Source organism: Gossypium arboreum, chromosome 9 (genome assembly GCF_025698485.1).
Source record: "Gossypium arboreum isolate Shixiya-1 chromosome 9, ASM2569848v2, whole genome shotgun sequence".
NCBI lineage: Eukaryota > Viridiplantae > Streptophyta > Magnoliopsida > Malvales > Malvaceae > Gossypium > Gossypium arboreum.
In genome coordinates, this window is record NC_069078.1 from 73,506,783 (window position 1) to 73,524,429 (window position 17,647).

General features: G+C 33.5%; 1 long non-coding RNA gene across 2 annotated transcripts; it reads right to left on the reverse strand.

The window, feature by feature from the left end:
• Positions 1 to 3,584: 3,584 nt before the first annotated feature.
• Positions 3,585 to 9,148, reverse strand: LOC108454510 (uncharacterized). Of its 2 annotated transcripts, XR_008270757.1 has the most exons (4): positions 8,274 to 9,143; positions 7,961 to 8,091; positions 6,952 to 7,394; positions 5,686 to 5,924 (listed from the first exon to the last, which is right to left on the reverse strand). It is a non-coding gene; the product is annotated as an uncharacterized LOC108454510 (long non-coding RNA). The 2 variants fall into 2 exon arrangements; XR_008270756.1 differs by having other exon boundaries at positions 3,585 to 5,924; positions 6,952 to 8,091; positions 8,274 to 9,148.
• Positions 9,149 to 17,647: the final 8,499 nt, after the last annotated feature.

Genomic DNA, 17,647 nt, shown 5'->3' on the forward strand with positions numbered 1-17,647 from the left:
AATTAAGTTAGTGGAATGGTATGAATACATTCATCCATTCCCTAATTTGTCTTATCGTTAATAATTTTCTAATATTAACTAGTTAATTATAATCAGTTAAATTTAATTATATTATTAACCATAAGAATAAATATATAATGGTAGTGAGAGAGAGAAAAGAGTTATCATCTTCTCCAACTTTACCGTCCGAGCTTGGAAGAAAAGAAACGAAAATTTGTTTTGTTTCAAAGCCATTTTCGGTTCATAATTAAATAAGGTAAACATGTGTTTTCTTTAAGATTTTTATGTATTTGTGATCCTTTGAGCTTAAGGTAGAAGACCTATGTAGCAGATTATCAAATTATCAAGCTTAACAAAAGTTACCATTATAGGGGTTTAGAGAGATTAAGTTTGAAAATGATAACTTTATGAATTATGAACTTAGATTATGTTAGGACCAAGTTAGAAAGTAGGGAAAAGTGTTGGACTTTATTAGAAATTCAACTAAGCTATATAGTTTATTTATGACATTAGAGACTAAATTGAATAAAGTAAAAATTGTTAGAAAATTTTGTTATAGATTGAAAGCTTGGGGTCTTTAATGAAAGAATATGAAACTAAATTTTGATTCAATACTAAATATCAAGAAATACAAAAATTTCAGATTTTAAGGCTTATAGAGACTAAAATGAATAAAATGCAAATTATGTTAAATTCTTATGTTTTCATATAATTGGGTGAAAACTAATACTATTTCTATAATTGAATTATTATATGTAGTTAAAGATGAAGTCAGGACATCATGGGATAAAGAAAAGGCAAAGGCCGTAAACAAGTAACCCTATCTCGATTTGTGCTTTCATGACTTTAAATTCAATATGTATATGTCTTAACAAATATAGCTTAATTAAGGTAACAGCAATGCTTGTCTCGTGACTAGGTAAGTCTTTGTGTTATGGTTAAATTTAAGATATGTGATGTATTGTGTAAATGCTATGTAAAATGAAATGTGAAAGCATGAAAATGTTATGTAGTGATATGCAAATGGTTGATTGATATGAACTTGCTATGCAAAGGTTTATAATATGTGAATTATGTATCCTTTGAAACATTGAATATCTTATTAAAGGTCTTGGATAGAGTAGCGTATAGTTGGCATGTTATAGGATTAGAGCATAGGGTTTATTTCAGTTTATACTAACGAAACGCGTAGTGCGTTTTACTTTGGACGTACCAAGGTGGTGCTAGACACGTTCATATATATATATTATTTTCGTTTATATCGATGAGGCGCGAAGCGCATATTACTTTGAACATATCGATGATGCACTTATGTGCCAGTTATATTGGTGTGATGGTTGGTTGATCTGTATATCCTTCTTGAGTTCGTGTCCGGTTAATAGGGATTATAAAACATGTAATTTGGTTAATGATATTGAATACTGAATGTTTATTTTGGAATTGTACATGAACATTATGACATTGATGATAGCATGTGAAAGACCATGCGATTTGGTTATTACGAGCCTAGAGAGTCGATATGGATATAAAACGAATCAATAGATTCAATTATGAGATGAGGAAATGAGTATATTATTATGAGATACTTTATGATACACGTGATTGAGTTGTTATGATAAATGAATGCAAATCTTAATAGGTAGCTTGTTACAACAAGTATGAATGCATAATCATAAGGCATGAGACAAGAATGGTTGGTGTAGCCTAGTTAGTTATGAATTACATGTTAAATGAGTATGATTAGCTAAATTATGCTTTGATCCATTTTGTTTTCTAATCATGTTATCACCACTAAGCCCTATCGCTCAGTGTACGGTTTATTTATTTTTGTGTGCGTAAATAACGTTAGATCTCGAGGACTCGAAAAGTACAATAACATCCAATACTCAATTCTCAGCTCAACAAAGTTTGTAAAGCTTTTTGTTATGTTTTATATAAAGTTGACATGTACCAAGAGTCATAGATTAGTTCTTAAGCTTATTTTGGATGTCTTAATCACTTTTTATGTTATAGAATTGTAAGTATTATATTGTGTGTGTGTGTGTGTCAATAGATATATGATGGTATAGTGCTCATTTTGGTGTGTTTATATTAAGTTTGAAGTGTTGCTTATATAGAAAGTAAGTTGTTTTCATATATGGAGTTGTTATGATGTATATATGTTGTGACCATGTGTTTAAAGATGTTTAGATATGCTTAGAATGGTGTTTGGAACTTGTTTATAATGTCCCATAATGTACTGAAATGATTTGGTAATGTTTTGGACTAAACTAGGTGAATTTTGGAGTCATTTTTGGGTTATGGAAAATTTCTACCGATATAAGTGGACAGATCTATTGATATAAGTAAGTTAGTAGCAAAAAAATGAACAATAGCAATGACTTCTATTGGTAGAAGTCAAACTTCTACTGATACAATAATGTCAGAACAATGTCCTTCCATTGTTCTAACTTGTTTTGACCCCTAAAGACCCGAACTTGGTCCTAGTCATCCCCAAATACTTAGAACTTGACTAAAAATGTTTTGAAAGCGTTAATTTAACTTGAATTTGATTATAATAAAAGTAAATTTGAGTGAACCAGTTCTAATTATTTAATTAATATCATTGAACTTGTTTTCAAGTAGTTTCTAAAATGATTAAATGATGAACTTGTTTATAGTTGAAATGACTAGATTGTATAATATGTCCAATGTTTGATGTTTGAATTGATTATAAAAGAAAAGCTACTCTATATGACTTCGGCAATAAAAGTGGTGCTTCGCATTCAAACATGAGTGTGAGGTGCTACACAAACCTCATAATTATTTGAGCAAAAACAAAAAAGAAAGCACATAAACCAAGTGAATTTAACTTGCAAATGAATAATCTATTTAGAGATATATATATATATAGAGTGAGAGATGAAAAGAAATTTGAGCAAAAATGTAGTGAAGTTTGATTGCTTTATTGAAAATGGAAAATTATCTCAATTTTTTTAAATACTTGAGAATTTTTCTAGACATTTTAAAATAAATAATTTTTACAATTTTTTTATAAATTTACATATTAAAAATATTAGATTTTATATATTTTATTTTCAAAATAATAACAATATAAAAATTGATATTTTATAAAATTGCTAACAAAAATCGAATGAGTTTAGACAAGTGGATGTTTAGGGTCGATGAATGTGGACAATTAAACTTAGACATTCATTTGTTCAAATTTACTTTGAAGTGAAATATTTTTTATTAATTTATATATATTTTTAAAAAATTAAAGATTATATAGTTTAGATTAAGATGAATGTGGACAATTAAACTTAAGCATTCATTTGTTCAAATTTATTTCGAAGTGAAATAATTTTTATTAATTTATATATTTTTTAAAAAATTAAAGATTATATAATTTCTTTTTAGTTTCAAAATTATGATGATATGAAAAGTTGATATTTTATAAAAAATTTAAATACATATAAAATTATTAAAATGTAGAACAAGATTGAAAATTGATTGTCTAGATTCAAATAAATTTAAATAACAATTTGTTCTTATTCATTCTTAATGTAAAATAATTTTATAATTTTTATATTTATATCTAAAAGTTTATATAAAATTTTCACATGACAAAATTTAAAATCACAAATCAGTTAAGTATAAACAAAAGATTTAAGTACCAAAACTGAGGACAAGTAAGGACAATATATATAGGATATTTTACATTTTTGTCAGAGAGACGGGTAAGATAGAACAGCGGGGAATCAACGTGCCGCCTCTGCCAAAGTTTCGATTAATATCCCTACTAAAGCACAGCTCTTGACTTAATAACACATCAACACATCCAAATCTGTATAACCCTCCATCTTTCTTTGCTGAGTTTTCGTCTGCCATGTCGTCGTCGTCGTCGTCTTCGTCGTCGTCGTCGTCGTCGTCGTCGTCGTCTTCCTTGCCTCCGCAAACTCTGAAAGTAGGCATCGTTGGTTTTGGTACATTTGGGCAGTTCCTGGCGAAGACAATGATCAAGCAAGGCCATACTACAAGGGCAACTTCTCGGACAGATTATTCCCAGCTTTGTCATCAATTGGATGTTCCCTTCTTCAGGTAGATCCTACTCTCAACTTCAATTAAACGCAAAGCCAACACTACACATTGATTCTTTTGTGAAACCCTTGTTTCTGCATTTTTAGGGACGTAATTCCATTTCTTGAAGCAGATAATGATGTGATATTGATATGCACGTCAATCCTATCTCTATCGGAGGTACTCAACTCAATGCCATTACGTCGCCTCAAACGCCACACGTTGTTTGTCGATGTGCTCTCGGTCAAAGAACACCCAAGAAACGTTTTATTGCAAGTATGATATTATGATTTTGCTTCAACCCCCTTGATCATATTTCTTTTGTCCAGGTTGAAAATGGTGTTTTTTTTTTTTTTCAGGTTTTGCCAGAGAATATGGACGTGCTCTGCACTCATCCAATGTTTGGACCTGAAAGTGGGAAAAATGGGTGGAAAGATCTTCCTTTAGTGTATGAGAAAGTTCGGGTGAGGGATGAAACTAGGTGCTCCAGCTTCCTACACATCTTTGAATCTGAGGTAATCTAAATCAAATGCTCGGAATTAATGCAATTTACAGAGTGGATGCATTGGTTAATTAGAGAATATATTGGAAAAGGGTTGCAGAATGGTGGAAATGTCTTGTGAAGAACATGACAAAGTTGCCGCTAGAAGTCAATTTCTTTCCCATTCAATCGGCAGGTATGTTTTACTCATCTTTATCTTATTTCAATGCTGGTTCATCGGGTAAACCAACTACAATGGGGAGACTGCTTGTGATAAAAATTTTTGCATCTTACTTTGATAGGATTTTGGCGGAAATGGGAATTGAATCCACATCCATGAACACCAAAAGCTTCGAAACACTTGTTAAATTGGTAAGCTCAATAAGATGTCTTAAATTAATGCAATTTTCATTTAGCTTCTTCAACATTCTCAAAAAGGAGATGCATTAATATGATAATGATTGCAGAAGGAGAGCACTACCAATGATAGTTTCGATCTGTTCAGTGGGTTATTCATCCATAACAGGTTTGCTCAACAAGAGGTACGTAGGTAGCTATCCATGTAGCCGAAAGCAAGCATCCAATCTTACTATCAATTAGTTTAGGAACACTAATGCTTTCTACAATGATGCAGCTGATGAACCTAGAGCAGTCTTTTGAAAAGGTCAAGCAGAGGCTGCTTAAGAAGATGAGCGAACAACAAAGTCTTAGCTCGGTCTGATGATGGATTGGCATGGACTTTACGCTAACAAAAACCTTCTAGTAATTATCAACTCAGTAGATTCATTATTTTTCTCCAATTCTATTCTTTAAATGCATTGCTAGACTGTCATTATGAATGCAAAATATAAAAGTGACCTCACAAGGCAATGTTCTTGATGCCAAAATCTACCTTGAGAAAAACCTACCTTGAGAAAATTAATATGCAAGAGTTCTTAAGCCAACACAACTTGTTTTCGAGAAAAGGTCTCAAAAGGATTATGTTGTTCCTTCTCCATTTAGATAAATTCTATCAAGTTATGATGATCTTGCAATAACATGACATGATCTAAAGGATCTAAATATAATATTGAACATTAAGATTAATAATCCTAAGGAAATGCAAACAAGAGGGGCAATGTTCAACTTGGACAATCTTTGGACAATTTCTCCGAAGAATTTTTTCTTTTTCAAATTGCATATGGCTTATTATCCGCACAAGAGGTGCAATTTTATGAAACTATGATAGACATTAATCTACAATAATAAACATAATTGCAATAAATTTCATTTCTAGAAAGTAAATATACCTGGAACCGATGGGTGAGCTATGAAATAAGAGGATATTGCTCCACATCAAAAAAGTTGTACGGTACCTCTGAAGGTCAAGCCCCATATGAAGGTCCTGTGACACATTATTCACAAATAATCCTTATGAGAAGAAGATATTTGTCCTTGGGAATTAGATAACTGATAATTATAATAATCAAGAAAATATAGAGATTCTGCGTCGAACAATTTCATGTAAATCAAAACCATAATAAAAGGTCAAGGAACTTCTAATTAAAAAACATCATCAAACAACTTATCCTGTTTCATCCTGAACATACAATAATTTCATGGAAATATTCTTCCAGCAACAAGAAATGAGAAAATTACTTGAGGAACTCTGTCTGTTTCTTAGATTGTAATGTCATTTCAAACCAGACATCCCAGGAGCTGCTGTTAAATGTAAAAAACATCTGGGGAACTGTTATACTCGGGGGGAAAAACGGTGTTTTCTACTTGTTAGCTGAGGCACTTTAGACTTGTAATAATTAAATAAAATCAACTTCTTACTTCTCAAAAACATGATAAATTCAACTCAATGTATAGTTGACTCATTAAATTTAGCAAAAATGCTGACTTTTCAAGTAACTTGCAGAAAAACATAGGAAAGATTGTCATTTCAAAAACTCTTATCTCCTGATATTTTTCAATAGTCTAGAAGGTATAGAAACCTTACTTTGAAGCTTAAAAATAGGCCAAGCATTGTCATTTTCCTATAAAATGTATAAAAAAAATTTCATCAAAAAAGTGTATAAACTAAACTTTCGTACATGTTTAAATAATCACAAACTGATTTATTAAATTAATTCTGTGTGTCTTTGTGCATGTGGTTCTGTGTGTGTCTTCAGTATAAAAGTGTGACAACATCAAGATTTTCTTTTGAACCACAACTGTGAAAAAGAACTTGAGTTACAAGAGAAGTTCACAAACTGTATTTAGTGGTTGATATTGATGAAGCATAGCACAAATCGCTTCTTAATTTTACAGTAAGAAAAGGGAAACAACCTTAAATCAATCCAACAATGCATCCAAAAAGAGCTTAAATACCAATTAAGTTGATGAGATAAAAATATGCACTTCATGAAGACTGGAGCACAACTAACCTCCGGTAGAGCATCTCGCTGCCTGCCTGCCAGCTGCATTCATAACTCGAGCAATTTCAGTATGATTAAAACAACTTTCTACTGCATGGTCTGGCAGCGGAATACCACACTTAATTAGCAACAGCGACCTCTCCTCTTCCTATGTACTGCCTTTCAGGATTAAGGAGTATAACCACTTGACTTATCAAAAAAAAAAAAAGGAGAATAACCACTTGGTTCTTCTTCTGAATCTTCATTGAAATCCTGGCAGGCGCCCCTGTCCCTCTAGAACCAAATTGCACCTGTCACAACTATTAACAAACCAGAGCCTACCCTATCTGCAACTTCTTTTACAATAATTTTAGGACATGTTATATTCCTCAACCACTCTTGCTTGTGCAGATAAATATGAACTTGGACCAAATGGAATCAGTTGAGTCAGAAAATGATTACCCATTGATGATCTGCATGAAATAGAACTAAAGCCTGAACCATCTGGAGGAGCATGTATACCTTACACACAGCCTTAGAGAGACCATGAATACTTCAACTTGCATAGTCCTCAGGATCATTATTAAAATAATTAGGATATACCATATTCACTATATGGCCTTGTGCACAAGCTAAGATGATAGAATGGTAACATCATATGAACTAAAACAGAAAAAAAAATTTAAATTTTAGTCTTATTCCTTTCATTTTACCTATGAGATCACAAATATCTTGGATTACACTATTGAAGACTGCAGAGAAAACCCTTCCCATCCCCAAAATTCAAACTTAAAACATGCAAGTAGTATACCCAAATTTGAAAACCGAGTCTTATGAACATAATAGAAACCAATAGGATCTATCACAATAAACTGACAAGACGTTCTAACCGTTTAGAACCAAAAATAGGTGAAATTACATTAATCATCAGTTTTCAACAAACTCTACAGGGTGATAGACCAACATGATAACACGAAAAGGATGATGACATGGTTAGTGGAACGAGGATGGACGTAGAATAACTGACAATGTAGAGTACCTTTAATGGAGTTCCACAAGTAACAAGGCGAACTTGATTATCGCGACAATAATTGAAAATGGGCTATTACTCCTGCCACCTTTGAGCTGGCCAATGTGAAACATAAGATTTCCAAGTCCTCCCCATCTATCCTGTAAACAACAAACGCTGAGAATTATAACTATTGTTGACACTTCAATGCACAGATGTATTGCAATTTCTTCGTTGAAACACAATGTTTCTATTTAAACAATATTGTTACGCCAGTGTTCAATAACATTTCGGAATTGCAAATTATTAAATTAAAAAAAGAACAGAATAAATAGAAAAGAACCTTTTATGCACCAACTGATTGAATTGGTTTTGTATGTCGGAAGGAAAAGCTTCAATAGCCAAAGCAAACGGCCCTCGCTTCCTCGTCGACACCGCTACTTCCTATTCCACAACCTTAGACGGAGGCGGATGCCAGCGAATACGGAGACTGTTGGAGGCAAGAGCCAGCGGCGGCGAGGAAAGGAGTGAGTAAAACGGCGTGTAAAACCATGGAATATTCCACGGAGCGTAGGCGAGCATCCTGGTGGTGGTTATGAGAGTAAAGGGATACGGTGAGGTGGCGGTCAAAGGGAGGGAGACGACGTCGTATTAGAAGGTGAGATGGAGCTTTAGGCTTAAAATTAGAATTGACGATGTGAACGGATAGTTCGTTAAGGAACGCATAGGGTCATGCATCTGAGTTTTTGGTGTTTATAGAATTTTGGTAAAAAAAACTTCTCCAATTCCTTCCAATTTCGATATTGAGCAAAATCAGAGGAGGTGCACAACTATCGGTGGGCCAGACAGAGGGTACCCTTGCTTAATGCCTCTAGCGCCCCTAAAAAACTCTACCAAACAACCATTTAGAGAGATTGAAAAACTTGAAGTAGTGATGCATGCTTGTATCCACCCTACAAAAATATCAAGAAATCTCGTGGTAGTCAGAATATCAAGCACAACCCTTATTAAGTGTGTCGAAAGCTTTTTACAGATGCACCTGGGGGGCAAGTTCTTCCTGCTATAACCTCTAACAATCTCCTGAGCTAATAAGGTATGGTCAATAATGTGTTTTCCTTGTATGAAAGCGCTCGAACTAAGGGAGATGAAATCAGGGAGAAAAGGAGTGATCCTTTTAATTAGAATTCTAGTGACACATTTGTATACTACTAAACAATAAGAGTAGGATTAAGACACTTAAGGGACTAAAATTCTTAACTTGATTAGGATTAAATGTTCCTTATGTTGGTGATGAATCAATGACTTTTTTTTATATAATTGAATGATAAAAATTTTAATAAGAGTTAAAATGTGTAATTTGCGCTTTTATTGGCATGCATTATCAATTGATTCTAAGTAGATTATTTTTTGAAGTGACAATGAACTGAAAGCCTAACACCATCACCATCATACTGAATTGAAGTATGACAGACTTATTAAGGGCTATTCTAATTGGTTAATGATGAAATATTTTGTCAACAAAACCCCTGCTCTGTTTAAAATAATGGGTTTAGGAAAAAATAGATATAAATAAGCAATTAAATTACAAGTTTAATGAATTAAAGTTAGTGCAAAGTTTATATTATTTAGCAATGATTTATCATATATATACCTCTTACAGACCAAAACAATAAATTAAGAGTGTCCTCAATTACATTTTGAGGCGACTCCTCCCACCATTTCTTGGAATTGGAAACTCTTAAAAGGAACTTTTCTATGGATTCTGGTTTCTTTATTTTATGTACTTGAATGCCCCATCTTCCTCATTTATATGTTCTTCATTTCCTTTTTCTAAATTTTAACACACATGGGTTAAGGATTTATATTCAATGTTGCCCACTAATTCAAGCATAGCTTTCAGTTTCACCAAAGTTAGCCTCTCCTATATTCTTTATATACTTGAAATCAGTACTGTTCCTTTGATGCTGGTATACAATTTATTCAACCTTGAATTTGGTACCACTATCCTTAAACTTTTTTTGTCCTCATAAGTTTTGAAATTTGTCAATTTCATTAAAATCAATACTGCTTATGTTCCTTTGATGTTGGTATACAATTTATTCGCCCTTCAATTTGGTAATATTTTTCATTTAGTCTCTAAATACTTTTTTTTTGTTCTCATTAGTTTTGGAACTTACCAATTTTTCCAGTTATGATTTTTTATAAAAAAATTTAGATAATGACATGACAAAATCTTAGAGTGTCACATCATCGCATAGACCAAAATTAGTAAAAGTTTTCAGGTTCGAGAACTAACATGGACAAAAAAATATTCAGGAACTAGTTGGGAAAATATATCAATTTGACTTATCTCTTTATTTGAACCAAAATAATAGGTATGGGTTAAGATAATATATTTTTTTAAAATACAAATTCTAAAATCTGAAAATTAATGAATTGGCCAATAAGGCTTTGGCATTGTTGGCAAAGGCTAAGGTCCTAAATTCTTAAGTATTTAGGTTCGAGTCCTACCATGCACAGTTGTTATGTGTGTAGTCTCCTGTCTTCTTAATATATGTCTTCCTATAAGCTTCCGTATAAAACAAAACTTGTAATCGATTATTCTCATAAGCTTCCAAAATTTATGATGGGATACCGATATTTCTAAGGTGATACCAAAATTTGTAAGCAATATCAAAATCTAGAATCCATCAACCATTGAGGCGGTCGACTGACACCAAAAATTCACCTTAACATTATTTGAACCTTCTTTTTACAAATCTAACATCAATTTTACCAAAATAAGCTCTGATTTTCCTAGATCTATAAGCAAACATCCAAACTCTCCCTCTCCGATCTTCATTTTCGATTATCAGATCGGCCTAATATTTAAGTATATTACTCACCTCCTCTTAAATTATCATTCATTATTTGGATTTGTGAAAAGTGGCCCAAATTTTGCATGAGAAGTAACTCCCCCTCTCTCATCCTTCGTGAAATAAGAAAATCTTCTCTTTTTTTTTTTTTATTGAACATTTACTTTTCAACTTGAAAAAAAAAAAAACTTTTTCTTTGATTTCTTTCTTCATTAATCAAAACTCATTTCCGTTCTTGCCTCAAGAATCAAAAAGATTAAGAGAAATTTGTTTGCATGGAAGGATTTTCATCTCCGTTTTTGTTTGCATGAAGAGATTTTGGTTTTAAAAAATTCTAAAGACTTAAAAGAAATTCTTTTGAATGTTAGTTTTGATTTGAAAAAAAAAATTATTGGAGTAGTTTTGAAAACTATGATCAGTGTCGAAACCACCAAATATAATTCTTACAAAATAACTCTAATTAGTAGTAAGAGTGGTAGTAAGGTCGATATTGTATGCTATAATCAACTTCCGTGTATAGCTTATGATCAAATTGTTTGTTGTGTCGAAGGTCGTGGCAATAGTCGTGTCCACGACTCCAATCGTACCTGCAAAAATTAGAAATAAAAGTAAATCGGGAGTTTTTGAAATGTTTAGAAACTAGATAATTGAAACAGCATAAATAATTAATTAACTAAATTAGAAAATAAATTTAGAATTTTGCAACAGATAAAATAAGTTAGACTCGGTAAATTTCGTATCAAGAATCGATCCTTCAAAATTTATCTTCTCCTCCAAATGATAAGCTGGTTGTAGTAGTTAAGAACGTCCTAACCACCAATTCTTCCTCTCGTAACTGGTTCCGATACGACCGTCAAACTAACCCTTACCGATTATCTAACCGAGATACACGTGTTCCCGATTCAAGATTCTGACAGCCTTGCATTCTGAAGAACCCAACTCGAATTAACGGCCTCAACCTCGTGGGTCGTTTAAATCTGATCACCTCTTCCTCGATTTGTTCTCGGAGATCCGAATACAGCACGGCCGACTTGTTTCTCTAACTGTCAACTAACACGATTCCAACCCAACGTGCACTTTTTGACTTGTAATCAAGTTAACCTTAAGGGATGAGTTGTCAATCCCGATACTTAGGAAAAGAATGAATACCGATTGGACGGATTTTAGCATGAATTCGTATCTCATGATTCTCGACCGGAAAGAACACCGACCTAAAGCTAAGATGAAATTTAGTAAAGTATGAATTTATTCATGCTTATAAGTTGTGGAAGGTGATTGAATTTGTATGATAATGGAAGAAATTGGAGGATAAAAGGCTTGGGAAGCAATTGGACGAATTTAGAAAAAACAAAGAAATTGAAATGAGATGGACAAAATTCTCATGTCAAAGTGAAAGAGAAAAGAAAATAATTCAATTCCAAATGGAAATAGGAAAAGAGAGAATAATCCAATTCCAAGTAGGAATACAAAAGTAATGGATGATTTTCTAAGAACATAAAGCCCCTATTTATATACATGGGGTTTACTAAATTTAGCCTAAACTAATTTAATATAAAATCAAAAATAAAATAAAATAAAATAAGATTTTCCTATTTTTGGCTTTTACAAAGTCAAAATATTTGATGTGTCATTGGCTTCCTCCACCTTTTTTATTTGGCCCCATTTCAATGATTGTCTTTCAAATTGGCCCTTTTTAGCTTATTTTTAACTAATTGCATCCCTGACAAGATTAAATTATAAAAGCACTTAATTAGCAGGGTTCAGTTAAAAAATAAACCAAATTAAACACAAAAAATATGCAAATTAACATGTTTATCAAACTATTTTTTGGGATTTAGGCTTTAGATTTCACAAGAGAAAATAAAGGGATCATGTCAAAAAAAAAAAAACCTAGTCGCCAAGAGTGCTTTGCTAAGAGTCCTAGAGAGAGCAATAGTTGTTGCAGCTTGGGATGGAGGAAAGTGGTGGTGATGATAGAGAGGGGAGAGATGAGATTTCCCTTTTAACAGAAGAACTTATTCAATTATCAGTTAAAGGTTTGATGGTGGTGCCAAGTGCAAAACCAACTTTGATTTGTACAATCTAGACAGAGAAGTTTTATAATCCAGAAAGTTTTAAAGCACAGATGAGAAGTATATGGAAGACAAGGAAAAAAATTGAAACTCTGATGGTAGGGCAGAATTTATTTTTGATAGAGTTTAAATTAGAAGAGGATCTGGAGACAATTATGGATGGTAGACAGAGTAATTCAATCGATGGAAAGGGCACAGATTTGACTTACTTCATCACCGTTTTGGATAAAAATAGGATCGTGCTTACCAGAGTTTGATAAGAAGGATCTTTTACATGCCATTGGTGTCACGTTTGGTGGGGTAATCAAATCTGAAACCAATGGAGACACATGTCATCTGAGGGTTAATTTGGATGTGCAGAAACCCCTTCGACGAGGTATTTTTGTCTCAATTGATAATATTAATCAATTGTGGATTTCCTTCAAGTATGAGAAACTACCGATGTTTTGCTTTGGCTGTGGAAGAATGGGGCACGGTCTTAAAGACTGCCTTAAGTTAAATCCTGTAAAAAAGAAAAATTTAGAGAAGATCCACCTTACACGTTGGCTTTAAAAGCAGAATTTAATTTAATTGGGAAGGAGAGCATGAAATTTAATGCTTTTTCAAAAAAGGTGGGAGTTTAATGCTCTTATACAGGTGGTACAGAGTTACTGCCAACTAGTATTAAAACACCTATTGAGGGAAATAACAGGTCTTGGAGGTCACAAAGGATTCTGAAATAGACTGAAGTAGAAGAGGCGATCGAGAAGCAGGAAGAAGCATCTCTAATAAAAAAAGATGAATAGCTAGATGAAAGTAAGGATAAGCAGGTTAATATTTCAAATTTTACCAAGAAGACAAGTTGGAAAAGAATTGCACCAGTAGTCATGATAAATCAAGGAAAAAGTAATAGCTGTACAAAGAAGAGGAAAACCCTTGAAGAAGGAGTTGAAAGTTGTTGTATAGAGTTTGTATATGACAATGGAAAAAAAACAATTGAAAAAAGAAGGAAAAGAGGGTAGTGAAAAAATAAAGAAGGTCGTGAAAAAGTTTTACCATAAGCAATGATTGAAATTATAGAGCAGAATGATGTTTCAAAATTTATGGGATCGGCGGCTGCCAGTAGGCAAGCCGATTGGATGCAATGAAAAGTATAAGCTGGAATGACCGTAGATTGAGAGTCCACGAGCAGTAAGAAGGCTGCGGTACTTTTTACAGCAGCACAATCCTCACTTGATCTTCTTAATGGAAACAAGAATTGATAAGCAGCGTATGGAAAAGGTTAGAATGAGATGTGATTTTTTGAATGTGATTGATGTTGGAGCAGAGGGCTCGCAAGGTGGACTATATTTAACATGGAAAGATGATGTCATAGTTAATTTAAGAAGTTTCTCTAAGAACCACATTGACGTTATGGTTAAAGAGGAAAATGACAAAAAAGACTGGAGATTCACGGGTTTCTATGGTTCACCTTATGTTAATAACAAAAATGTTTCTTGGAATCTGCTAAGGAAATTGGGGCAAGATCAAACACAGCCATAGTTGGTGAGTGGTAATTTTAACGAAATTATGTATTCTTTTGAAAAAAGTAGAGGAATACCAAGGGAGAAGAGGAGAATGGAGGCCTTCTGAGAGACTCTAGAAGAGTGTCAGTTAGAAGATATGGGATATTCGGGGGTTTGGTTTACATGGAAAAGAAGAAATTTTCCAGAAACAAATATCAGAGAAAAACTTGGTAGGGGAGTTGCAAATGACAAATAGCGGCATCTTTTTCCAACAGGTAACATTCAACATTTATTTCATTCTATGTCTGATCACTGTCTACTTCTTCTAAATACAAATAGTAGAAACATTTATTTGGGAAACCTACGTTTTAAAATTAAGGCGTGGTGGATCATGGAGGAAACGCTGGAGGAAAAAATTAAAGAATCATGGGGATCAACGGCAGAAACAATAATGGAGAAACTTGAGAGATTACAATCTAATTTAACGGCATGGGCAAGATCAATTAAAAAAAGGCAAGAGGGATTAAAGAAAAAGCTTACTAAGGAACTGGATAAGCTGATGGCAGAAGAAATGGATGATGATACGATAGTAAAAATTGTTGACACCAAGATTTACCTTAATATGGAAATTGATAAAGATGAACTCTATTGGGAGCAAAGAGCAAGGGCAAACTGGCTTAAAGTAAGGGACAAGAATTTAGCCTTTTTTCATAATTATGCTTCTTTTCGGAGACGAATAAACACAATCTCTAGGTTGAAGTTTGATGGAGGAGGGGAGACTACTAGAATAAGTGAGATCAACGAAGCTGCTACCTTATTTTTTCAGAAGCTATTCACATCAAATGGAATTAGGGATCTATCTTATCTCTTAATGGTCATAGAAAACAATATTTTGTCAGATATTAATATTGTTTTATTGTCAACTTATACCGAAGAAGAAGTGCATTCGGCTTTGAAAGGAATGGGACCTACTAAAGCACCAGGATCTGATGGTTTTCCAGCACTATTTTTTCAAAAATATTGGCATATAGTAGGGAAGGATGTTACAAAGTTTTGTTTGAGAATTTTAAATAGTGATCAAAGTTTTAACCCTCTCAACCTAATAGATATCGTGTTGATTCCAAAAACCCCAAATCCTACAAGTCTAGCCAACTACAGACCTAATAGTTTGTGTTCGGTCCTATATAAAATTGTGGCAAAGACCATTGCAAATCGACTTCAAGCTGTAATTGGGAAATGTATTGATGCGGCCCAAAGTGCCTTTGTCCTAGGCAAGCTGATTTCAAATAATGTGCTTTTAACTTATAAGGTTTTGCATACTTTTCGAAAAAGTGCATAGGAAAAAAAGGATATATAGTATTCAAGCTTGATATGAGCAAAGCCTATGATAGAGTTGAGTGGGGTTTTCTTAAGGAAGTAATGCTAAGGATGGGTTTTGCAAAGGAATGGGTGGATCTAATCATGAAATGCATTACCACAGCATTCTATGCAATGAATATAAATGGGGGAAGGGGGAGAATTTTTTAGTCCATTAGAGGCTTGCGTCAGGGAGATCCTCTAAGTCTTTTCATTTTTCTATTATGCAGTGAGGGTCTTTCATCGCTGATGCGACTAGCAACGAAGGAAGGCTTGCTAAAAGGTGCTAAGGTTAGTAAGAGGGGTCCAGAGACATCACATCTACTTTTTGTAGATGATTGTATATTGTTCGGGGAAGCATCAGACAGAGAAGAGATGATACTAAAATGAATTCTGAAGAAGTATGAAATGTGCTCAGGCCAATGTGTAAATTTTGATAAATCTACTATCTTCTACAGTTCGAACACATCAGAAGAGAAGAACGATGAAGTATCGACAATCTTAGGTATAAGAAGATCAACAAACATGGAAAAGTACCTAAGTCTCCCTAATATGGTTGGCAGACGAAAGAATGAGTCTTTTCAAAATCTTAAAGAGAAGATTCACTCTAGAATTAAAGGATGGAGCACCAAACTATTATCACAATGAGTTAAGGAAGTATTCATAAAATCAATGCTTCAAACTATACTAACGTATGCTATGTCTTGTTTTCTTCTACCAAAATCTCTTTGTGGAGAATTAGAAAGCATTTTTACTAAATTCTGGTGGCAAAAAGCACATGGTAAAAAAGGAATTCATTGGTGTCAGTGGAAGTATCTATGTCGACCTAAGGAAGAGGGGAGAATGGAATTTAGGAGCATGGCCCAATTTAATGTCTCATTATTAGCGAAGCAAGGATGGAGAATCCTAAATAATCTAAATTCTTTAGTTGCACAAGTTTTAAAAGAAAAATATTTTTCGAGTGAAAGTTTTTTAGATATGCATTTGAGGAATAATTGTTCGTATACGTGGAAAAGCATATGGGCAACGAAGGGCATTTTAAAGGAGGGACTATGCTAGAAGATAGGAAGGGGTATGAACATTTCAGTTCTTAATGATGTTTGGATTTTCGATACAAGAAATTTCAGATTATCATCTTTAGTTAATAATTTAAGCAATTTTAAAGTTGTTGAGTTAATTGATACCAATTGCAGAATATGGAAAAATGAGTTGATAGTTTCTACCTTTGCAGAGGAAGTAGTTAATAGGATTCTGCGTATCCCACTAACAGTTGAACCCCACGAGGATTTTCTAGCTTGGAGCAGTAAGCCTTCAGGAGAGTACAGAGTGCGTAGCACTTATAAACTATTACAAAGCATTGAAAAAGATCTTAGAGCTTATGCTTTACAAACCAACTACAAGAGATTTTATAAAAAATTTATGGCTACTTAATCTACCTTTAAAAATTAAAATTACAGTCTAGAAAATATCATGGAATTATCTTCCTATACGGGTCAACATGCAACATCGAAAGTTAATAAACACTACGATATGCCCCAGGTGTGAAAAAGGAACAGAGACTATGGACCATCTCTTCCGTGAATATCCTGCCTCAGTATCAATACAGAGAGAGTTAGCATGCCAGACTTTTCTACTTGAACCTCATTTGGAGTTTTTACAGTGGCTTACCTGGGTTTTTGAGCAGAGCGCCTCATTTCAGTATAGATTTTTTGTTGCGTTTTATGGGCAATATGGGGAGACATGAACGCTAGAGTGCATAGGAAGGTCAGCAGATCTGGAAAGAAAATAGTGAGTTCTATGAACAGCTACATTTTAGAATTAAATGAGATTGAAAAGAGAAGCCCCAAAATTTTTCAGTCATCAGTAAATGGCAGCACCCATCTGATTAGTTTGTAAAGATCAACTTTGACACAGCATATGATTGGAGATCTTGCCATTCAGCACTGGGGA